This window comes from Channa argus, unplaced genomic scaffold (genome assembly GCF_033026475.1).
Source record: "Channa argus isolate prfri unplaced genomic scaffold, Channa argus male v1.0 Contig090, whole genome shotgun sequence".
Lineage (NCBI taxonomy): Eukaryota > Metazoa > Chordata > Actinopteri > Anabantiformes > Channidae > Channa > Channa argus.
This window is the reverse complement of record NW_027125309.1, coordinates 84,538-108,505: the sequence shown is the minus strand read 5'-3', so window position 1 is coordinate 108,505 and position 23,968 is coordinate 84,538. Positions and strand designations below refer to the sequence as shown.

Below are 23,968 nucleotides of genomic sequence, written 5' to 3'. Positions count from 1 at the left end.
ACAAGTTACAGTTCATCTGGATAGATGCAATGAACATCACACACAGAGATAAGAGTGACACAGTGCTTAGATCTACCCAAACTTCCTTGTATTGACAATTTTATAGTTTGCTACATGATCACCCAATCTCCAAGTTGTCAATGTGCACACAATAATGAAATGAATCAAATCGTCTGGAAGAAACTGTTCAACAAAAGTAGCCTAACAAAGTGAAATGGTTCCATGGTGTAATGGTGAGCACTCTGGACTTTGAATCCAGTGATCCGAGCTCAAATCTCGTTGGAACCTACCGCTGGCTAGTTGTAGGTTTTTTGCCCCAATGAGTGACTCAGTTACTCCACCAACTGGGAGACACACAGTGGCATTGTCAACGAGCTCATCTTGTTCCAGAGACATAGAGTACTTTGTGCAATCAACACTCATGGCAAGTGTTTAAAGAACTAATACAGGGAGAGAGATAAGGCAAAGGTTGCACAATGGTTTACGATAGACACACTCTTAAGTAAATATCCTTGCGGATCTCATTCAGATAATGCTAAAAACACATTTTGGGCATGAATTGCGATCCCAGACACAATCCCAAATTCCTAATTTATAACCCTACCCCTCATTTTCAAGTGCTTCCCTATTTTTGTGTTTCACCCCAAACATAGTCATAAGGTCTAGTAGTTGAATTATCTCCCTGTGAAATGCAATAAGCCTTGAAACCCCTGTCAAGCATCTGAGTGTTCAGGACTGCTCAGTAAAACCACAGACTGTTAAAACTGTTGTCTGTGTAACACTGTTCACATTTCCAGTGCACACATTCTTCATTTGGCAGCATCTGGAGATTCCCTGGTGTATAGGTAAGCACTCTGGACTGTGAATCCAGTGATCTGAGTTCAAATCACGGTGGGACCTGTTATAGTGTAGAACGAATAAAACCAGCTCGTCCTTTGAGCTGTGTTGCTGGTCTCAGGATTTAATGTGCAATAAATGCAGGCAACTTTGGCAACAGTTCTTTCTGTTGTGCTCCATTCAATGACTCTAGTACTCTACCAAATGACGTGGTTCAATTAATGGAATGCAATAATTGGATACTGGTTACTCTAAGAACTCTTTTTCTGGAGTTTGCTGAAAAAATGAATGCATATGTTAAAGCTCCATGAATTGATGTCTTTCCAGCAAAGGGCAGAAGAATACCAATACCAGCTGACAGATGTGTAGTGGCTTAATCAACAAGCTCTTTTTTCCCTGAGACATCCCATACTTCACGCATCAATCACTGATGGCCAGGGAAGCAATGAACTGATAAAGAGATAGGCTGATGACGAGTTTGCACATTTGATTCACAATAATTACGCATAATCTAAACGCTGTCTTTTCGTATTTCTTTGGAGTACCAAACAACCCCACCTTCTGTTGTCACGAGCGGTATAAGGCGCTGCGTTCAGGTCGCAGCCTCTCCTGGAGGCGTGGGTTCGAATCCCACTTGTGACAAATGTTGGATTTTAGGGACAACAGCTTACACTTGCAAAACACATTCTCCCACATTAGTCAAAGGTGGGGAGCCACCTATTCTCCAATGCTGCTTACCTGGATGAATTCATAGACTTTGATGTTATACAAGTTACAGTTCATCTGGATAGATGCAATGAACATCACACACAGAGATAAAAGTGACACAGTGCTTAGATGTACCCAAACTTCCTTGTATTGGCAATTTTATAGTTTGCTACATGATCACCCAATCTCCAAGTTGTCAATAATGAAATTAATCAAATCGTCTGGAAGAAACTGTTCAACAAAAGAAGCCTAACAAAGTGAAACGGTTCCATGGTGTAATGGTGTGCACTCTGGACTTTGAAGCCAGTGATCCGAGGTCAAATCTCGGTGGAACCTACCGCTGGCTAGTTGTAGGTTTTTTTGCCCCAATGAGAGACTCAGTTACTCCACCAACTGGGAGACACACAGTGGCATTGTCAACGAGCTCATCTTGTTCCAGAGACATAGAGTACTTTGTGCAATCAACACTCATGGCAAGTGTTTAAAGAACTAATACAGGGAGAGAGATGAGGCAAAGGTTGCACAATGGTTTACGATAGACACTCTTAAGTAAATATCCTTGCGATTCTCATTCAGATAATGCTAAAAACACATTTTGGGCATGAAGTGCGATCCCAGACACAATCCCAAATTCCTAATTTATAACCCTACCCCTCGTTTTCAAGTGCTTCCCTATTTTTGTGTTTCACCCCAAACAGAGTCATAAGGTCTAGTAGTGTAAATATCTCCCTGTGAAATGCAATAAGCCTTGAAACCCCTGTAAAGCATCTGAGTGTTCACGACTGTTCAGTAAAACCACAGACTGTTAAAACTGTTGTCTGTGTAACAATGTTCACATTTCCAGTGCACACATTCTTCATTTGGCAGCATCTGGCGATTCCCTGGTGTATAGGTAAGCACTCCGGACTGTGAATCCAGCGATCTGAGTTCAAACCACGGTGGGACCTGTTATAGTGTAGAACGAATAAAACCAGCTCGTCCTTTGAGCTGTGTTGCTGGTCTCAGGATTTAATGTGAAATAAATGCAGGCAACTTTGGCAACAGTTCTTTCTGTTGTGCTCCATTCAATGACTCTAGTACTCTACCAAATGACGTGGTTCAATTAATGTAATGCAATAATTGGATACTGGTTACTCTAAGAACTCTTTTTCTGGAGTTTGCTGAAAAAATGAATGCATATGTTAAAGCTCCATGAATTGATGTCTTCCCAGCAAAGGGCAAAAGAACACCAATACCAGCTGATAGATGTGTAGTGGCTTAATCAACAAGCTCTTTTTTGCCTGAGACATCCCATACTTCACGCATCAATCACTGATGGCCAGGGTAGCAATGAACTGATAAAGAGATAGGCTGATGACGAGTTTGCACATTTGATTCACAATAATTACGCATAATCTAAACGCTGTCTTTTCGGATTTCTTTGGAGTACCAAACAACCCCCCCTTCTGTTGTCAGGATGGCCGAGCGGTCTAAGGCGCTGCGTTCAGGTCGTAGTCTCTCCTGGAGGCGTGGGTTCGAATCCCACTTCTGACAAATGTTGGATTTTAGGGACCACAGCTGACACTTGGAAAACACATTGGATCCATTATTCCACATTCGTCAGAGGTGGGGAACCACTTATTCTCCAAGACTGCTTACCTGGATAAGGTGTGTTCAATCAGACAGAAAGTGCAGGAGCAGTGGGTAAAGCATGGATAGCTGACAAGCAAGCAGGGCTGTGGAGCTCAAGGATCATGGCTTTGGCACCCCTCTAGTTACGTATCAAAGGTAGTCTTTCATCTATGCCCTATAATCACTAATGAGAGTCCATTTGAGACTGACTCTATTGGCCAAATCCATAGATTTTGATGTTATACAAGTTACAGTGCATCTGGATAGATGCAATGAACATCAGACACTGAGATAAAAGTGACACAGTGCTTAGATGTACCCAAACCGCGTTGTACCGCGTTGGACAACAGCTGACACTTGGAAAACACATTGGATCCATTCTTCCACATTCGTCAGAGGTAGGGAACCACCTATTCTCCAAGACTGCTTACCTGGATAAGGTGTGTTCAATCAGACAGAAAGTGCAGGAGCAGTGGGTAAAGCACGGATAGCTGACAAGCAAGCAGGGCTGTGGAGCTCAAGGAGCATGGCTTTGGCACTCCACTAGTTACGTATCAAAGGTAGTCTTTCATCTATGCCCTATAATCACTAATGAGAGTCCATTTGAGACTGACTCTATTGGCCAAATCCATAGATTTTGATGTTATACAAGTTACATTGCATCTGGATAGATGCAATGAACATCACACACTGAGATAAAAGTGACACAGTGCTTAGATGTACCCAAACCGCCTCGTATTGACATTTTTTTAGTTTGCTACATGATCAGCCAAATCTCCAAGTTGTCAAGTTGGAGACAATAATGAAATGAATCAAATTGTGTGGAAGAACCTGTTCAACAACATTAAGCTAGCAATGTGGAAAGGTTCCATGGTGTAATGTGAGCACTCTGGACTCTGAATCCAGCGATCCGAGTTCAAATCTCGGTGGGACCTACTGTTGGCAGGTTGTAGCTTTCCTCGATCCAATGAATGACTCGGTTACTCCACCAACTGGGAGACTCACAGTGGCATTGTCATGGAGCTCATCTTGTTCCAGAAACAGAATACTATGTGCACTAAACACTCATGACAATTCCAAAAAAACTTATACCAGCACAGAAATGAGGCCAAGCCTGCACGATGGTTTAAAATAATAATCCTTGCTGATCTCTGTCACATAATGCTAAAAACACATTTTGGGCATGAAGTGCGATCCCAGACACAATCCCCAATTCCTCTTTTATAACCCTACCCTCGTTTTCAAGTGCTTCCTTATTTTTGTCATAAGGGTTAGTATTTGAAATATATTAAAAATAGTGTCTGTGTAACACTGTTCACTTTTCCTGTGCACACTTGCTTCATTTGGCAGCATCTGGAGATTCCCTGGTGTATAGGTAAGCACTCTGGACTATGAATCCAGCAATCTGAGTTCAAATCACGATGGGACCTGTTATACTGTAGAATAAATAAAACCAGCTGGACCTTTAAGCTGGCTTGCTGTTCTCAGGTTTTAATGTGCAATAAATGCAGGCAACTTTGGCAACAGTTCTTTCTCTTATGCTCCATTCAATGACTTTAGTACTCTACCAAATGCCGTGGTTCAATTAATATAATGCAGTATTTGGATACTGGTTACCTTTTCTGGAGTTTGCTGAAAAACTGAATGTATATGTTAAAGCTCTATGAATTGATGTCTTGCCAGTAAAGGGCAGAAGAACACCAATACCAGCTGACAGGTGTGTAGTGTCTTAATCAACAAGCTCTTTTTTGCCTGAGACATACCATACTTCACGCATCCATCACTGATGGCCAGGGTAGCAATAAACCGATAAAGAGATAGGCTGATGACGAGTTTGCACATTTGATTTACAATAATTACGCCTAATCTAAATGCTGTCTTTGCGCATTTTTTTTGGAGTACCAAACCAAGCCTGTTCTGTTGTCAGGATGGCCGAGCGGTCTAAGGCGCTGCGTTAAGTTCGCAGTCTCTCCTGGAGGCGTGGGTTCGAATCCCACTTCTGACAAATGTAGTTTTTTAAGGACAACAGCTGACACTTGGAAAACACATTGGATCCATTCTTCCACATTCGTCAGAGGTGGGGAACCACCTAAGGTGTGTTCAATCAGACAGAAAGTGCAGGAGCAGTGGGTAAAGCACGGATAGCTGACAAGCAAGCAGGGCTGTGGAGCTCAAGGAGCATGGCTTTGGCACCCCTCTAGTTACGTATCAAAGGTAGTCTTTCATCTATGCCCTATAATCACTAATGAGAGTCTATTTGAGACTGACTCTATTGGCCAAATCCATAGATTTTCATGTTATACAAGTTACAGTGCATCTGGATTGATGCAATGAACATCACACACTGAGATAAAAGTGACACAGTGCTTAGATGTACCCAAACTGCCTCGTATTGACATTTTTTTAGTTTGCTACATGATCAGCCAAATCTCCAAGTTGTCAAGTTGGAGACAATAATGAAATGAATCAAATTGTGTGGAAGAACCTGTTCAACAACATAAAGCTAGCAATGTGGAAAGGTTCCATGGTGTAATGGTGAGCACTCTGGACTCTGAATCCAGCGATCCGAGTTCAAATCTCGGTGGGACCTACTGTTGGCAGGTTGTAGCTTTTCTCGATGCAATGATTGACTCGGTTACTCCACCAACTGGGAGACTCACAGTGGCATTGTCATGGAGCTCATCTTGTTCCAGAAACAGAATACTATGTGCACTAAACACTCATGACAAGTCTAAAAAAACTGAAACCGGCACAGAAATGAGGCCAAGCCTGCACGATGGTTTAAAATAAACACACTCTTAGCTAAGTATCCTTGCTGATCTCTGTCACATAATGCTAAAAACACATTTTGGGCATTCCATTCAAGTTTGGGCATGAAGTGCGATCCCAGACACAATCCCCAATTCCTAATTTATAACCCTACCCTAGTTTTCAAGTGCTTCCTTATTTTTGTCATAAGGGTTAGTATTTGAAATATATTAAAAATAGTGTCTGTGTAACACTGTTCACTTTTCCAGTGCACACTTGCTTCATTTGGCAGCATCTGGAGATTCCCTGGTGTATAGGTAAGCACTCTGGACTATGAATCCAGCAATCTGAGTTCAAATCACGATGGGACCTGTTATACTGTAGAATAAATAAAACCAGCTGGACCTTTAAGCTGGCTTGCTGTTCTCAGGTTTTAATGTGCAATAAATGCAGGCAACTTTGGCAACAGTTCTTTCTCTTATGCTCCATTCAATGACTTTAGTACTCTACCAAATGAAGTGGTTCAATTAATATAATGCAATATTTGGATACTGGTTACCTTTTCTGGAGTTTGCTGAAAAACTGAATGTATATGTTAAAGCTCTATGAATTGATGTCTTGCCAGTAAAGGGCAGAAGAACACCAATACCAGCTGACAGGTGTGTAGTGTCTTAATCAACAAGCTCTTTTTTGCCTGAGACATACCATACTTCACGCATCCATCACTGATGGCCAGGGTAGCAAGTCAAGTCAAGTCAAGTCAAGTGGCTTTTATTGTCATTTCTACTATACACAGTGGTACACAGTACACAGTAGAAACGAGATAACGTTTCTCCAAGAACCAAGGTGCTACAAACAACACAAGCTATAATAAAGTGCATCGAGTGCAACCAAGTGCAAACAGTGCAGACGAAAAAACAGTACAGACGGACAGTGTAGACAGACAACACAAGTAACACAGGACAGGACACAAGACACAAGACCCAAGACAGTGCCGACCAGTAAACCTACTGTATACTATTTTACAGTACAGTACAGTTCAGTTAAGTGTGCTAGGGGTGTTAAAAAAAAGAGCAGCATGTAAACGGTATAGTGCATTTAAATGTCCAGCATGTAAAAAAAGTGCAATTGCATTGGAATGTGCAAAAAAAAAACAGCAGGTAAACAGTGTAGTGCAGTAAATGTAGAATGATAAAAGTAAATAAATAATAAATAAGTGGTGGTGGAATGAGATGAGTAGTGAGTGATGAGAATGTGCTGAGTTCGGTTTGCAGTGTGTTTAAGTTCTATTTCAGTTCTGTGTGTTGAGGAGCCTGATGGCTTGTGGGAAAAAACTGTTGCATAGTCTGGATGTGGTGGCCCGAATGCTTCGGAACCTCTTTCCTGATGGCAGGAGTGTGAAGAGTGTGTGTGATGGGTGTGTGGGGTCGTCCACAATGCTGTTGGCTTTGCGGATGCAGCGTGTGGTGTAAATGTGCATGATAGAGGGCAGAGAGACTCCGATGATCTTCTCAGCTGTCCTCACTATCCTCTGTAGGGTCTTGCGATCCGCGACGGTGCAGTTCCCAAACCAGGCAGTGATGCAGCTGCTCAGGATGCTCTCAATGGTCCCTCTGTAGAACATGGTCAGGATGGGGGGAGGGAGATGGGCTTTCCTCAGCCTTCTCAGGAAGTAGAGACGCTGCTGGGCCTTCTTGGTGATGGAGCTGGTGTTGACTGACCAGGTGAGGTTGTCCGCCAGATGAACACCAAGGAATTTGGTGCTCTTGACTATCTCCACTGAGGATCCATCGATGATCAATGGAGAATGGTCACCCTGTGCTCTCCTGAAGTCCACAACCATCTCTTTAGTTTTGTCAACGTTCAGAGACAGGTTGTTTGCTCCACACCAGGCTGTTAATCGTTGCACGTTGCACCTCCTCTCTGTAGGCTGACTCGTCGTTCTTGCTGATTAGACCCACCACGGTCGTGTCATCAGCAAACTTGACTATGTGGTTTGAGCTGTGCATTGCTACACAGTCGTGCGTCAGCAGAGTGAACAGCAGAGGGCTGAGCACAAAGCCCTGAGGGGCTCCAGTGCTCAGTGTGGTGGTGCTGGAGATGTTGTTCCCGATCCGGACTGACTGGGGTGACCACGGTGGGACCTGTTATAGTGTAGAACGAATAAAACCAGCTCGTCCTTTGAGCTGTGTTGCTGGTCTCAGGATTTAATGTGCAATAAATGCAGGCAACTTTGGCAACAGTTCTTTCTGTTGTGCTCCATTCAATGACTCTAGTACTCTACCAAATGACGTGGTTCAATTAATGTAATGCAATAATTGGATACTGGTTACTCTAAGAACTCTTTTTCTGGAGTTTGCTGAAAAAATGAATGCATATGTTAAAGCTCTATGAATTGATGTCTTCCCAGCAAAGGGCAGAAGAACACCAATACCAGCTGACAGATGTGTAGTGGCTTAATCAACAAGCTCTTTTTTCCCTGAGACATCCCATACTTCACGCATCAATCACTGATGGCCAGGGTAGCAATGAACTGATAAAGAGATAGGCTGATGACGAGTTTGCACATTTGATTCACAATAATTACGCATAATCTAAACGCTGTCTTTTCGGATTTCTTTGGAGTACCAAACAACCCCCCCTTCTGTTGTCAGGAAGGCCGAGCGGTCTAAGGCGCTGCGTTCAGGTTGCAGTCTCTCCTGGAGGCGTGGGTTTGAATCCCACTTCTGACAAACATTGGATTTTAGGGACAACAGCTGACACTTGCAAAACACATTCTCCCACTTTAGTCAAAGGTGGGGAGCCACCTATTCTCCAATGCTGCTTACCTGGATGAATTCATAGACTTTGATGTTATACAAGTTACAGTTCATCTGGATAGATGCAATGAACATCACACACAGAGATAAGAGTGACACAGTGCTTAGATCTACCCAAACTTCCTTGTATTGACAATTTTATAGTTTGCTACATGATCACCCAATCTCCAAGTTGTCAATGTGCACACAATAATGAAATGAATCAAATCGTCTGGAAGAAACTGTTCAACAAAAGAAGCCTAACAAAGTGAAACGGTTCCATGGTGTAATGGTGTGCACTCTGGACTTTGAAGCCAGTGATCTGAGGTCAAATCTCGGTGGAACCTACCGCTGGCTAGTTGTAGGTTTTTTTGCCCCAATGAGAGACTCAGTTACTCCACCAACTGGGAGACACACAGTGGCATTGTCAACGAGCTCATCTTGTTCCAGAGACATAGAGTACTTTGTGCAATCAACACTCATGGCAAGTGTTTAAAGAACTAATACAGGGAGAGAGATGAGGCAAAGGTTGCACAATGGTTTACGATAGACACACTCTTAAGTAAATATCCTTGCGATTCTCATTCAGATAATGCTAAAAACACATTTTGGGCATGAAGTGCGATCCCAGACACAATCCCAAATTCCTAATTTATAACCCTACCCCTCGTTTTCAAGTGCTTCCCTATTTTTGTGTTTCACCCCAAACAGAGTCATAAGGTCTAGTAGTGTAAATATCTCCCTGTGAAATGCAATAAGCCTTGAAACCCCTGTCAAGCATCTGAGTGTTCAGGACTGCTCAGTAAAACCACAGACTGTTAAAACTGTTGTCTGTGTAACAATGTTCACATTTCCAGTGCACACATTCTTCATTTGGCAGCATCTGGAGATTCCCTGGTGTATAGGTAAGCACTCCGGACTGTGAATCCAGCGATCTGAGTTCAAATCACGGTCGGACCTGTTATAGTGTAGAACGAATAAAACCAGCTCATCCTTTGAGCTGTGTTGCTGGTCTCAGGATTTAATGTGCAATAAATGCAGGCAACTTTGGCAACAGTTCTTTCTGTTGTGCTCCATTCAATGACTCTAGTACTCTACCAAATGACGTGGTTCAATTAATGTAATGCAATAATTGGATACTGGTTACTCTAAGAACTCTTTTTCTGGAGTTTGCTGAAAAAATGAATGCATATGTTAAAGCTCCATGAATTGATGTCTTCCCAGCAAAGGGCAGAAGAACACCAATACCAGCTGACAGATGTGTAGTGGCTTAATCAACAAGCTCTTTTTTCCCTGAGACATCCCATACTTCACGCATCAATCACTGATGGCCAGGGTAGCAATGAACTGATAAAGAGATAGGCTGATGACGAGTTTGCACATTTGATTCACAATAATTACGCATAATCTAAACGCTGTCTTTTCGGATTTCTTTGGAGTACCAAACAACCCCACCTTCTGTTGTCAGGAAGGCCGAGCGGTCTAAGGCGTTGCGTTCAGGTTGCAGTCTCTCCTGGAGGCGTGAGTTCGAATCCCACTTCTGACAAACGTTGGATTTTAGGGACAACAGCTGACACTTGCAAAACACATTCTCCCACTTAAGTCAAAGGTGGGGAGCCACCTATTCTCCAATGCTGCTTACCTGGATGAATTCATAGACTTTGATGTTATACAAGTTACAGTTCATCTGGATAGATGCAATGAACATCACACACAGAGATAAGAGTGACACAGTGCTTAGATGTACCCAAACTTCCTTGTATTGACAATTTTATAGTTTGCTACATGATCACCCAATCTCAAAGTTGTCAATGTGCACACAATAATGAAATGAATCAAATCGTGTGGAAGAAACTGTTCAACAAAAGTAGCCTAACAAAATGAAATGGTTCCATGGTGTAATGGTGAGCACTCTGGACTTTGAATCTAGTGATCCGAGCTCAAATCTCAATGGAACCTACCGCTGGCTAGTTGTAGGTTTTTTGCCCCAATGAGTGACTCAGTTACTCCACCAACTGGGAGACACACAGTGGCATTGTCAACGAGCTCATCTTGTTCCAGAGACATAGAGTATTTTGTGCAATCAACACTCATGGCAAGTGTTTAAAGAACTAATACAGGGAGAGAGATGAGGCAAAGGTTGCACAATGGTTTACGATAGACACACTCTTAAGTAAATATCCTTGCGGATCTCATTCAGATAATGCTAAAAACACATTTTGGGCATGAATTGCGATCCCAGACACAATCCCAAATTCCTAATTTATAACCCTACCCCTCATTTTCAAGTGCTTCCCTATTTTTGTGTTTCACCCCAAACAGAGTCATAAGGTCTAGTAGTTGAATTATCTCCCTGTGAAATGCAATAAGCCTTGAAACCCCTGTCAAGCATCTGAGTGTTCAGGACTGCTCAGTAAAACCACAGACTGTTAAAACTGTTGTCTGTGTAACACTGTTCACATTTCCAGTGCACACATTCTTCATTTGGCAGCATCTGGAGATTCCCTGGTGTATAGGTAAGCACTCTGGACTGTGAATCCAGCGATCTGAGTTCAAATCACAGTGGGACCTGTTATAGTGTAGAACGAATAAAACCAGCTCGTCCTTTGAGCTGTGTTGCTGGTCTCAGGATTTAATGTGCAATAAATGCAGGCAACTTTGGCAACAGTTCTTTCTGTTGTGCTCCATTCAATGACTCTAGTACTCTACCAAATGACGTGGTTCAATTAATGGAATGCAATAATTGGATACTGGTTACTCTAAGAACTCTTTTTCTGGAGTTTGCTGAAAAAATGAATGCATATGTTAAAGCTCCATGAATTGATGTCTTCCCAGCAAAGGGCAGAAGAACACCAATACCAGCTGACAGATGTGTAGTGGCTTAATCAACAAGCTCTTTTTTCCCTGAGACATCCCATACTTCACTCATCAATCACTGATGGCCAGGGTCGCAATGAACTGATAAAGAGATAGGCTGATGACGAGTTTGCACATTTGATTCACAATAATTACGCATAATCTAAAAGCTGTCTTTTCGGATTTCTTTGGAGTACCAAACAACCCCACCTTCTGTTGTCACGAGCGGTCTAAGGCGCTGCGTTCAGGTCGCAGTCTCTCCTGGAGGCGTGGGTTCGAATCCCACTTCTGACAAATGTTGGATTTTAGGGACAACAGCTGACACTTGCAAAACACATTCTCCCACATTAGTCAAAGGTGGGGAGCCACCTAATCTCCAATGCTGCTTACCTGGATGAATTCATAGACTTTGATGTTATACAAGTTACAGTTCATCTGGATAGATGCAATGAACATCACACACAGAGATAAGAGTGACACAGTGCTTAGATGTACCCAAACTTCCTTGTATTGGCAATTTTATAGTTTGCTACATGATCACCCAATCTCCAAGTTGTCAATAATGAAATTAATCAAATCGTCTGGAAGACACTGTTCAACAAAAGAAGCCTAACAAAGTGAAATGGTTCCATGGTGTAATGGTGAGCACTCTGGACTTTGAAGCCAGTGATCTGAGTTCAAATCTCGGAGGAACCTACCGCTGGCTAGTTGTAGGTTTTTTGCCCCAATGAGTGACTCAGTTACTCCACCAACTGGGAGACACACAGTGGCATTGTCAACGAGCTCATCTTGTTCCAAAGACATAGAGTACTTTGTGCAATCAACACTCATGGCAAGTGTTTAAAGAACTAATACAGGGAGAGAGATGAGGCAAAGGTTGCACAATGGTTTACGATAGACACACTCTTAAGTAAATATCCTTGCGATTCTCATTCAGATAATGCTAAAAACACATTTTGGGCATGAAGTGCGATCCCAGACACAATCCCAAATTCCTAATTTATAACCCTACCCCTCGTTTTCAAGTGCTTCCCTATTTTTGTGTTTCACCCCAAACAGAGTCATAAGGTCTAGTAGTGTAAATATCTCCATGTGAAATGCAATAAGCCTTGAAACCCCTGTCAAGCATCTGAGTGTTCAGGACTGTTCAGTAAAACCACAGACTGTTAAAACTGTTGTCTGTGTAACAATGTTCACATTTCCAGTGCACACATTCTTCATTTGGCAGCATCTGGAGATTCCCTGGTGTATAGGTAAGCACTCTGGACTGTGAATCCAGCGATCTGAGTTCAAATTACGGTGGGACCTGTTATAGTGTAGGACGAATAAAACCAGCTCGTCCTTTGAGCTGTGTTGCTGGTCTCAGGATTTAATGTGCAATAAATGCAGGCAACTTTGGCAACAGTTCTTTCTGTTTTGCTCCATTCAATGACTCTAGTACTCTACCAAATGACGTGGTTCAATTAATGTAATGCAATAATTGGATACTGGTTAATCTAAGAACTCTTTTTCTGGAGTTTGCTGAAAAAATGAATGCATATGTTAAAGCTCTATGAATTGATGTCTTCCCAGCAAAGGGCAGAAGAACACCAATACCAGCTGACAGATGTGTAGTGGCTTAATCAACAAGCTCTTTTTTGCCTGAGACATCCCATACTTCACGCATCAATCACTGATGGCCAGGGTAGCAATGAACTGATAAAGAGATAGGCTGATGACGAGTTTGCACATTTGATTCACAATAATTACGCATAATCTAAACGCTGTCTTTTCGGATTTCTTTGGAGTACCAAACAACCCCCCCTTCCGTTGTCAGGATGGCCGAGCGGTCTAAGGCGCTGCGTTCAGGTCGCAGTCTCTCCTGGAGGCGTGGGTTCGAATCCCACTTCTGACAAATGTTGGATTTTAGGGACCACAGCTGACACTTGGAAAACACATTGGATCCATTCTTCCACATTCGTCAGAGGTGGGGAACCACTTATTCTCCAAGACTGCTTACCTGGATAAGGTGTGTTCAATCAGACAGAAAGTGCAGGAGCAGTGGGTAAAGCATGGATAGCTGACAAGCAAGCAGGGCTGTGGAGCTCAAGGATCATGGCTTTGGCACCCCTCTAGTTACGTATCAAAGGTAGTCTTTCATCTATGCCCTATAATCACTAATGAGAGTCCATTTGAGACTGACTCTATTGGCCAAATCCATAGATTTTGATGTTATACAAGTTACAGTGCATCTGGATAGATGCAATGAACATCACACACTGAGATAAAAGTGACACAGTGCTTAGATGTACCCAAACCGCGTTGTACCGCGTTGGACAACAGCTGACACTTGGAAAACACATTGGATCCATTCTTCCACATTCGTCAGAGGTAGGGTACCACCTATTCTCCAAGACTGCTTACCTGGATAAGGTGTGTTCAATCAGACAGAAAGTGCAGGAGCAGTGGGTAAAGCACAGATAGCTGACAAGCAAGCAGGGCTGTGGAGCTCAAGGAGCATGGCTTTGGCACTCCACTAGTTACGTATCAAAGGTAGTCTTTCATCTATGCCCTATAATCACTAATGAGAGTCCATTTGAGACTGACTCTATTGGCCAAATCCATAGATTTTGATGTTATACAAGTTACATTGCATCTGGATAGATGCAATGAACATCACACACTGAGATAAAAGTGACACAGTGCTTAGATGTACCCAAACCGCCTCGTATTGACATTTTTTTAGTTTGCTACATGATCAGCCAAATCTCCAAGTTGTCAAGTTGGAGACAATAATGAAATGAATCAAATTGTGTGGAAGAACCTGTTCAACAACATTAAGCTAGCAATGTGGAAAGGTTCCATGGTGTAATGGTGAGCACTCTGGACTCTGAATCCAGCGATCCGAGTTCAAATCTCGGTGGGACCTACTGTTGGCAGGTTGTAGCTTTCCTCGATCCAATGAATGACTCGGTTACTCCACCAACTGGGAGACTCACAGTGGCATTGTCATGGAGCTCATCTTGTTCCAGAAACAGAATACTATGTGCACTAAACACTCATGACAATTCCAAAAAAACTTATACCAGCACAGAAATGAGGCCAAGCCTGCACGATGATTTAAAATAATAATCCTTGCTGATCTCTGTCACATAATGCTAAAAACACATTTTGGGCATGAAGTGCGATCCCAGACACAATCCCCAATTCCTCTTTTATAACCCTACCCTAGTTCTCAAGTGCTTCCTTATTTTTGTCATAAGGGTTAGTATTTGAAATATATTAAAAATAGTGTCTGTGTAACACTGTTCACTTTTCCTGTGCACACTTGCTTCATTTGGCAGCATCTGGAGATTCCCTGGTGTATAGGTAAGCACTCTGGACTATGAATCCAGCAATCTGAGTTCAAATCACGATGGGACCTGTTATACTGTAGAATAAATAAAACCAGCTGGACCTTTAAGCTGGCTTGCTGTTCTCAGGTTTTAATGTGCAATAAATGCAGGCAACTTTGGCAACAGTTCTTTCTCTTATGCTCCATTCAATGACTTTAGTACTCTACCAAATGCCGTGGTTCAATTAATATAATGCAGTATTTGGATACTGGTTACCTTTTCTGGAGTTTGCTGAAAAACTGAATGTATATGTTAAAGCTCTATGAATTGATGTCTTGCCAGTAAAGGGCAGAAGAACACCAATACCAGCTGACAGGTGTGTAGTGTCTTAATCAACAAGCTCTTTTTTGCCTGAGACATACCATACTTCACGCATCCATCACTGATGGCCAGGGTAACAATAAACCGATAAAGAGATAGGCTGATGACGAGTTTGCACATTTGATTCACAATAATTACGCATAATCTAAACGCTGTCTTTTCGGATTTCTTTGGAGTACCAAACAACCCCCCATTCTGTTGTCAGGAAGGCCGAGCGGTCTAAGGCGCTGCGTTCAGGTTGCAGTCTCTCCTGGAGGCATGAGTTCGAATCCCACTTCTGACAAACATTGGATTTTAGGGACAACAGCTGACACTTGCAAAACACATTCTCCCACTTTAGTCAAAGGTGGGGAGCCACCTATTCTCCAATGCTGCTTACCTGGATGAATTCATTGACTTTGATGTTATACAAGTTACAGTTCATCTGGATAGATGCAATGAACATCACACACAGAGATAAGAGTGACACAGTGTTTAGATGTACCCAAACTTCCTTGTATTGACAACTTTATAGTTTGCTACATGATCACCCAATCTCCAAGTTGTCAATATGCACACAATAATGAAATGAATCAAATCGTCTGGAAGAAACTGTTCAACAAAAGTAGCCTAACAATGTGAAATGGTTCCATGGTGTAATGGTGAGCACTCTGGACTTTGAATCCAGTGATCTGAGTTCAAATCTCGGAGGAACCTACAGCTGGCTAGTTGTAGGTTTTTTTGCCCCAATGAGTGACTCAGTTACTCCACCAACTGGGAGACACACCGTGGCATTGTCAACGAGCTCATCTTGTTCCAGAGACATAGAGTACTTTGTGCAATCAACACTCATGGCAAGTGTTTAAAGAACTAATACAGGGAGAGAGATGAGACAATGGTTTACGATAGACACACTCTTAAGTAAATATCCTTGCGATTCTCATTCAGATAATGCTAAAAACACATTTTGGGCATGAAGTGCGATCCCAGACACAATCCCAAATTCCTAATTTATAACCCTACCCCTCGTTTTCAAGTGCTTCCCTATTTTTGTGTTTCACCCCAAACAGAGTCATAAGGGCTAGTAGTTGAAATATCTCCCTGTGAAATGCAATAAGCCTTGAAACCCCTGTCAAGCATCAGAGTGTTCAGGACTGCTCAGTAAAACCACAGACTGTTACAACTGTTGTCTGTGTAACACTGTTCACATTTCCAGTGCGCATATTCTTCATTTGGCAGCATCTGGAGATTCCCTGGTGTATAGGTAAGCACTCTGGACTGTGAATCCAGCGATCTGAGTTCAAATTACGGTGGGACCTGTTATAGTGTAGGACGAATAAAACCAGCTCGTCCTTTGAGCTGTGTTGCTGGTCTCAGGATTTAATGTGCAATAAATGCAGGCAACTTTGGCAACAGTTCTTTCTGTTGTGCTCCATTCAATGACTCTAGTACTCTACCAAATGACGTGGTTCAATTAATGTAATGCAATAATTGGATACTGGTTACTCTAAGAACTCTTTTTCTGGAGTTTGCTGAAAAAATCAATGCATATGTTAAAGCTCTATGAATTGATGTCTTCCCAGCAAAGGGCAGAAGAACACCAATACCAGCTGACAGATGTGTAGTGGCTTAATCAACAAGCTCTTTTTTGCCTGAGACATCCCATACTTCACGCATCAATCACTGATGGCCAGGGTAGCAATGAACTGATAAAGAGATAGGCTGATGACGAGTTTGCACATTTGATTCACAATAATTACGCATAATCTAAACGCTGTCTTTTCGGATTTCTTTGGAGTACCAAACAACCCCCCCCCCCCCATTCTGTTGTCAGGATGGCCGCGCGGTCTAAGGCGCTGCGTTCAGGTCGCAGTCTCTCCTGGAGGCGTGGGTTCGAATCCCACTTCTGACAAATGTTGGATTTTAGGGACAACAGCTGACACTTGGAAAACACATTCTCCCACATTAGTCAAAGGTGGGGAACCACCTATTCTCCAATGCTGCTTATCTGGAGGAATTCATAGACTTTGATGTTATACAAATTACAGTTCATCTGGATAGATGCAATGAACATCACACACAGAGGTAAGAGTGACACAGTGCTTAGATGTACCCAAACTTCCTTGTATTGACAACTTTATAGTTTGCTACATGATCACCCAATCTCCAAGTTGTCAATATGCACACAATAATGAAATGAATCAAATCGTCTGGAAGAAACTGTTCAACAAAAGTAGCCTAACAATGTGAAATGGTTCCATGGTGTAATGGTGAGCACTCTGGACTTTGAATCCAGTGATCCGAGATCAAATCTCGGTGGAACCTACCGCTGGCTAGTTGTAGGTTTTTTTGCCCCAATGAGTGACTCAGTTACTCCACCAACTGGGAGACACACAGTGGCATTGTCAACGAGCTCATCTTGTTCCAGAGACATAGAGTACTTTGTGCAATCAACTCCTTAGACCGCTCGGCCATCCTGACAACCGAATGGGGGGGGGGGGTTGTTTGGTACTCCAAAGAAATCCGAAAAGACAGCGTTTAGATTATGCGTAATTATTGTGAATCAAATGTGCAAACTCGTCATCAGCCTATCTCTTTATCAGTTCATTGCTACCCTGGCCATCAGTGATTGATGCGTGAAGTATGGGATGTCTCAGGCAAAAAAGAGCTTGTTGATTAAGCCACTACACATCTATCAGCTGGTATTGGTGTTCTTTTGCCCTTTGCTGGGAAGACATCAATTTATGGAGCTTTAACATATGCATTCATTTTTTCAGCAAACTCCAAAAAAAGAGTTCTTAGAGTAACCAGTATCCAATTATTGCATTACATTAATTGAACCACGTCATTTCACAGGGAGATAATTCAACTACTAGACCTTATGACTCTGTTTGGGGTGAAACACAAAAATAGGGAAGCACTTGAAAATGAGGGGTAGGGTTATAAATTAGGAATTTGGGATTGTGTCTGGGATCGCAATTCATGCCCAAAATGTATTTTTACCATTATCTGAATGAGATCCGCAAGGATATTTACTTAAGAGTGTGTCTATCGTAAACCATTGTGCAACCTTTGCCTCATCTCTCTCCCTGTATTAGTTCTTTAAACACTTGCCATGAGTGTTGATTGCACAAAGTACTCTATGTCTCTGGAACAAGATGAGCTCGTTGACAATGCCACTGTGTGTCTCCCAGTTGGTGGAGTAACTGAGTCACTCATTGGGGCAAAAAAACCTACAACTAGCCAGCGGTAGGTTCCACCGAGATTTGAACTCGGATCACTGGATTCAAAGTCCAGAGTGCTCACCATTACACCATGGAAACATTTCACATTGTTAGGCTACTTTTGTTGAACAGTTTCTTCCAGACGATTTGATTCATTTCATTATTGTGTGCATATTGACAACTTGGAGATTGGGTGATCATGTAGCAAACTATAAAATTGTCAATACAAGGAAGATTGGGTACATCTAAGCACTGTGTCACTCTTATCTCTGTGTGTGATGTTCATTGCATCTATCCAGATGAACTGTAACTTGTATAACATCAAAGTCTATGAATTCATCCAGGTAAGCAGCATTGGAGAATAGGTGGTTCCCCACCTTTGACTAATGTGGGAGAATGTGTTTTCCAAGTGTCAGCTGTTGTCCCTAAAATCCAACATTTGTCAGAAGTGGGATTCGAACCCACGCCTCCAGGAGAGACTGCGACCTTAACGCAGCGCCTTAGACCGCTCGGCCATCCTGACAACAGGCTTGGTTTGGTACTTCAAAAAAAAATGCGCAAAGACAGCATTTAGATTAGGCGTAATTATTGTAAATCAAATGTGCAAACTCGTCATCAGCCTATCTCTTTATCGGTTTATTGCTACCCTGGCCATCAGTGATGGATGCGTGAAGTATGGTATGTCTCAGGCAAAAAAGAGCTTGTTGATTAAGACACTACACACCTGTCAGCTGGTATTGGTGTTCTTCTGCCCTTTACTGGCAAGACATCAATTCATAGAGCTTTAACATATACATTCAGTTTTTCAGCAAACTCCAGAAAAGGTAACCAGTATCCAAATATTGCATTATATTAATTGAACCACGTCATTTGGTAGAGTACTAAAGTAATTGAATGGAGCATAAGAGAAAGAACTGTTGCCAAAGTTGCCTGCATTTATTGCACATTAAAACCTGAGAACAGCAAGCCAGCTTAAAGGTCCAGCTGGTTTTATTTATTCTACAGTATAACAGGTCCCATCGTGATTTGAACTCAGATTGCTGGATTCATAGTCCAAAGTGCTTACCTATACACCAGGGAATCTCCAGATGCTGCCAAATGAAGCAAGTGTGCACTGGAAAAGTGAACAGTGTTACACAGACACTATTTTTAATATATTTCAAATACTAACCCTTATGACAAAAATAAGGAAGCACTTGAAAACTAGGGTAGGGTTATAAAAGAGGAATTGGGGATTGTGTCTGGGATCGCACTTCATGCCCAAAATGTGTTTTTAGCATTATGTGACAGAGATCAGCAAGGATTATTATTTTAAACCATCGTGCAGGCTTGGCCTCATTTCTGTGCTGGTATAAGTTTTTTTGGAATTGTCATGAGTGTTTAGTGCACATAGTATTCTGTTTCTGGAACAAGATGAGCTCCATGACAATGCCACTGTGAGTCTCCCAGTTGGTGGAGTAAGCAAGTCATTCATTGGATCGAGGAAAGCTACAACCTGCCAACAGTAGGTCCCACCGAGATTTGAACTCGGATCGCTGGATTCAGAGTCCAGAGTGCTCACCATTACACCATGGAACCTTTCCACATTGCTAGCTTAATGTTGTTGAACAGGTTCTTCCACACAATTTGATTCATTTCATTATTGTCTCCAACTTGACAACTTGGAGATTTGGCTGATCATGTAGCAAACTAAAAAAATGTCAATACGAGGCGGTTTGGGTACATCTAAGCACTGTGTCACTTTTATCTTAGTGTGTGATGTTCATTGCATCTATCCAGATGCAATGTAACTTGTATAACATCAAAATCTATGGATTTGGCCAATAGAGTCAGTCTCAAATGGACTCTCATTAGTGATTATAGGGCATAGATGAAAGACTACCTTTGATACGTAACTAGTGGAGTGCCAAAGCCATGCTCCTTGAGCTCCACAGCCCTGCTTGCTTGTCAGCTATCCGTGCTTTACCCACTGCTCCTGCACTTTCTGTCTGATTGAACACACCTTATCCAGGTAAGCAGTCTTGGAGAATAGGTGGTTCCCTACCTCTGACGAATGTGGAAGAATGGATCCAATGTGTTTTCCAAGTGTCAGCTGTTGTCCAACGCGGTACAACGCGGTTTGGGTACATCTAAGCACTGTGTCACTTTTATCTCAGTGTGTGATGTTCATTGCATCTATCCAGATGCACTGTAACTTGTATAACATCAAAATCTATGGATTTGGCCAATAGAGTCAGTCTCAAATGGACTCTCATTAGTGATTATAGGGCATAGATGAAAGACTACCTTTGATACGTAACTAGAGGGGTGCCAAAGCCATGATCCTTGAGCTCCACAGCCCTGCTTGCTTGTCAGCTATCCATGCTTTACCCACTGCTCCTGCACTTTCTGTCTGATTGAACACACCTTATCCAGGTAAGCAGTCTTGGAGAATAAGTGGTTCCCCACCTCTGACAAATGTGGAAGAATGGATCCAATGTGTTTTCCAAGTGTCAGCTGTGGTCCCTAAAATCCAACATTTGTCAGAAGTGGGATTCGAACCCACGCCTCCAGGAGAGACTGCGACCTGAACGCAGCGCCTTAGACCGCTCGGCCATCCTGACAACAGAAGGGGGGGTTGTTTGGTACTCCAAAGAAATCCGAAAAGACAGCGTTTAGATTATGCGTAATTATTGTGAATCAAATGTGCAAACTCGTCATCAGGCTATCTCTTTATCAGTTCATTGCTATCCTGGCCATCAGTGATTGATGCGTGAAGTATGGGATGTCTCAGGCAAAAAAGAGCTTGTTGATTAAGCCACTACACATCTATCAGCTGGTATTGGTGTTCTTTTGCCCTTTGCTGGGAAGACATCAATTCATGGAGCTTTAACATATGCATTCATTTTTTCAGCAAACTCCAGAAAAAGAGTTCTTAGAGTAACCAGTATCCAATTATTGCATTACATTAATTGAACCACGTCATTTGGTAGAGTACTAGAGTCATTGAATGGAGCAAAAGAGAAAGAACTGTTGCCAAAGTTGCCTGCCGGTTTTATTCATTCTACACTATAACAGGTCCCACCGTAATTTGAACTCAGATCGCTGGATTCACAGTCCAGAGTGCTTACCTATACACCAGGGAATCTCCAGATGCTGCCAAATGAAGAATATGCGCACTGGAAATGTGAACAGAGTTACACAGACAACAGTTGTAACAGTCTGTGGTTTTACTGAGCAGTCCTGAACACTCTGATGCTTGACAGGGGTTTCAATGCTTATTGCATTTCACAGGGAGATATTTCAACTACTAGCCCTTATGACTCTGTTTGGGGTGAAACACAAAAATAGGGAAGCACTTGAAAACGAGGGGTAGGGTTATAAATTAGGAATTTGGGATTGTGTCTGGGATCGCACTTCATGACCAAAATGTGTTTTTAGCATTATCTGAATGAGATCCGCAAGGATATTTACTTAAGAGTGTGTCTATCGTAAACCATTGTGCAACCTTTGCCTCATCTCTCTCCCTGTATTAGTTCTTTAAACACTTGCCATGAGTGTTGATTGCACAAAGTACTCTATGTCTCTGGAACAAGATGAGCTCGTTGACAATGCCACTGTGTGTCTCCCAGTTGGTGGAGTAACTGAGTCACTCATTGGGGCAAAAAAACCTACAACTAGCCAGCGGTAGGTTCCACCGAGATTTGAACTCAGATCCCTGGATTCAAAGTCCAGAGTGCTCACCATTACACCATGGAACCTTTTCACATTGTTAGGCTACTTTTGTTGAGCAGTTTCTTCCAGACGATTTGATTAATTTCAGTATTGTGTGCATATTGACAACTTGGAGATTGGGTGATCATGTAGCAAACTATAAAATTGTCAATACAAGGAAGTTTGGGTACATCTAAGCACTGTGTCACTCTTATCTCTGTGTGTGATGTTCATTGCATCTATCCAGATGAACTGTAACTTGTATAACATCAAAGTCTATGAATTCATCCAGGTAAGCAGCATTGGAGAATAGGTGGTTCCCCACCTATGACTAATGTGGGAGAATGTGTTTTCCAAGTGTCAGCTGTTGTCCCTAAAAATCAAACATTTGTCAGAAGCGGGGTTCGAACCCACGCCTCCAGGAGAGACTGCGACCTGAACGCAGCGCCTTAGACCGCTCGGCCATCCTGACAACGGAAGTGGGGGTTGTTTGGTACTCCAAAGAAATCCGAAAAGACAGCGTTTAGATTATGCGTAATTATTGTGAATCAAATGTGCAAACTCGTCATCAGCCTATCTCTTTATCAGTTCATTGCTACCCTGGCCATCAGTGATTGATGCGTGAAGTATGGGATGTCTCAGGCAAAAAAGAGCTTGTTGATTAAGCCACTACACATCTATCAGCTGGTATTGGTGTTCTTTTGCCCTTTGCTGGGAAGACATCAATTTATGGAGCTTTAACATATGCATTCATTTTTTCAGCAAACTCCAAAAAAAGAGTTCTTAGAGTAACCAGTATCCAATTATTGCATTACATTAATTGAACCACGTCATTTCACAGGGAGATAATTCAACTACTAGACCTTATGACTCTGTTTGGGGTGAAACACAAAAATAGGGAAGCACTTGAAAATGAGGGGTAGGGTTATAAATTAGGAATTTGGGATTGTGTCTGGGATCGCAATTCATGCCCAAAATGTGTTTTTACCATTATCTGAATGAGATCCGCAAGGATATTTACTTAAGAGTGTGTCTATCGTAAACCATTGTGCAACCTTTGCCTCATCTCTCTCCCTGTATTAGTTCTTTAAACACTTGCCATGAGTGTTGATTGCACAAAGTACTCTATGTCTCTGGAACAAGATGAGCTCGTTGACAATGCCACTGTGTGTCTCCCAGTTGGTGGAGTAACTGAGTCACTCATTGGGGCAAAAAAACCTACAACTAGCCAGCGGTAGGTTCCACCGAGATTTGAACTCGGATCACTGGATTCAAAGTCCAGAGTGCTCACCATTACACCATGGAAACATTTCACATTGTTAGGCTACTTTTGTTGAACAGTTTCTTCCAGACGATTTGATTCATTTCATTATTGTGTGCATATTGACAACTTGGAGATTGGGTGATCATGTAGCAAACTATAAAATTGTCAATACAAGGAAGATTGGGTACATCTAAGCACTGTGTCACTCTTATCTCTGTGTGTGATGTTCATTGCATCTATCCAGATGAACTGTAACTTGTATAACATCAAAGTCTATGAATTCATCCAGGTAAGCAGCATTGGAGAATAGGTGGTTCCCCACCTTTGACTAATGTGGGAGAATGTGTTTTCCAAGTGTCAGCTGTTGTCCCTAAAATCCAACATTTGTCAGAAGTGGGATTCGAACCCACGCCTCCAGGAGAGACTGCGACCTTAACGCAGCGCCTTAGACCGCTCGGCCATCCTGACAACAGGCTTGGTTTGGTACTTCAAAAAAAAATGCGCAAAGACAGCATTTAGATTAGGCGTAATTATTGTAAATCAAATGTGCAAACT

The 23,968-nt window shown here is 42.3% G+C and overlaps 16 non-coding genes across 16 annotated transcripts; 8 read left to right on the top strand and 8 right to left on the bottom strand.

Annotated features, from left to right (window-relative positions):
- Positions 1 to 2,995: 2,995 nt before the first annotated feature.
- Positions 2,996 to 3,078, top strand: trnal-cag (transfer RNA leucine (anticodon CAG)). The gene has a single exon. It is a non-coding gene; the product is annotated as a tRNA-Leu (tRNA).
- A 942-nt stretch (positions 3,079 to 4,020) lies between these two features.
- trnaq-cug (transfer RNA glutamine (anticodon CUG)) lies at positions 4,021 to 4,091 on the top strand. The gene has a single exon. It is a non-coding gene; the product is annotated as a tRNA-Gln (tRNA).
- Positions 4,092 to 5,078: 987 nt separating this feature from the next.
- trnal-aag (transfer RNA leucine (anticodon AAG)) lies at positions 5,079 to 5,161 on the top strand. Its single transcript has one exon. It is a non-coding gene; the product is annotated as a tRNA-Leu (tRNA).
- A 513-nt stretch (positions 5,162 to 5,674) lies between these two features.
- On the top strand, positions 5,675 to 5,746 carry trnaq-cug (transfer RNA glutamine (anticodon CUG)). The gene has a single exon. It is a non-coding gene; the product is annotated as a tRNA-Gln (tRNA).
- Positions 5,747 to 13,369: 7,623 nt separating this feature from the next.
- On the top strand, positions 13,370 to 13,452 carry trnal-cag (transfer RNA leucine (anticodon CAG)). Its single transcript has one exon. It is a non-coding gene; the product is annotated as a tRNA-Leu (tRNA).
- Positions 13,453 to 14,394: 942 nt separating this feature from the next.
- On the top strand, positions 14,395 to 14,466 carry trnaq-cug (transfer RNA glutamine (anticodon CUG)). Its single transcript has one exon. It is a non-coding gene; the product is annotated as a tRNA-Gln (tRNA).
- Positions 14,467 to 15,877: 1,411 nt separating this feature from the next.
- On the top strand, positions 15,878 to 15,949 carry trnaq-uug (transfer RNA glutamine (anticodon UUG)). The gene has a single exon. It is a non-coding gene; the product is annotated as a tRNA-Gln (tRNA).
- A 1,536-nt stretch (positions 15,950 to 17,485) lies between these two features.
- Positions 17,486 to 17,557, top strand: trnaq-uug (transfer RNA glutamine (anticodon UUG)). Its single transcript has one exon. It is a non-coding gene; the product is annotated as a tRNA-Gln (tRNA).
- Positions 17,558 to 18,483: 926 nt separating this feature from the next.
- Positions 18,484 to 18,555, bottom strand: trnaq-uug (transfer RNA glutamine (anticodon UUG)). The gene has a single exon. It is a non-coding gene; the product is annotated as a tRNA-Gln (tRNA).
- Positions 18,556 to 18,896: 341 nt separating this feature from the next.
- Positions 18,897 to 18,979, bottom strand: trnal-aag (transfer RNA leucine (anticodon AAG)). The gene has a single exon. It is a non-coding gene; the product is annotated as a tRNA-Leu (tRNA).
- Positions 18,980 to 19,962: 983 nt separating this feature from the next.
- On the bottom strand, positions 19,963 to 20,034 carry trnaq-cug (transfer RNA glutamine (anticodon CUG)). Its single transcript has one exon. It is a non-coding gene; the product is annotated as a tRNA-Gln (tRNA).
- Positions 20,035 to 20,976: 942 nt separating this feature from the next.
- On the bottom strand, positions 20,977 to 21,059 carry trnal-cag (transfer RNA leucine (anticodon CAG)). Its single transcript has one exon. It is a non-coding gene; the product is annotated as a tRNA-Leu (tRNA).
- A 1,065-nt stretch (positions 21,060 to 22,124) lies between these two features.
- On the bottom strand, positions 22,125 to 22,196 carry trnaq-uug (transfer RNA glutamine (anticodon UUG)). The gene has a single exon. It is a non-coding gene; the product is annotated as a tRNA-Gln (tRNA).
- A 342-nt stretch (positions 22,197 to 22,538) lies between these two features.
- trnal-cag (transfer RNA leucine (anticodon CAG)) lies at positions 22,539 to 22,621 on the bottom strand. Its single transcript has one exon. It is a non-coding gene; the product is annotated as a tRNA-Leu (tRNA).
- A 764-nt stretch (positions 22,622 to 23,385) lies between these two features.
- On the bottom strand, positions 23,386 to 23,457 carry trnaq-uug (transfer RNA glutamine (anticodon UUG)). The gene has a single exon. It is a non-coding gene; the product is annotated as a tRNA-Gln (tRNA).
- Positions 23,458 to 23,798: 341 nt separating this feature from the next.
- trnal-aag (transfer RNA leucine (anticodon AAG)) lies at positions 23,799 to 23,881 on the bottom strand. The gene has a single exon. It is a non-coding gene; the product is annotated as a tRNA-Leu (tRNA).
- Positions 23,882 to 23,968: the final 87 nt, after the last annotated feature.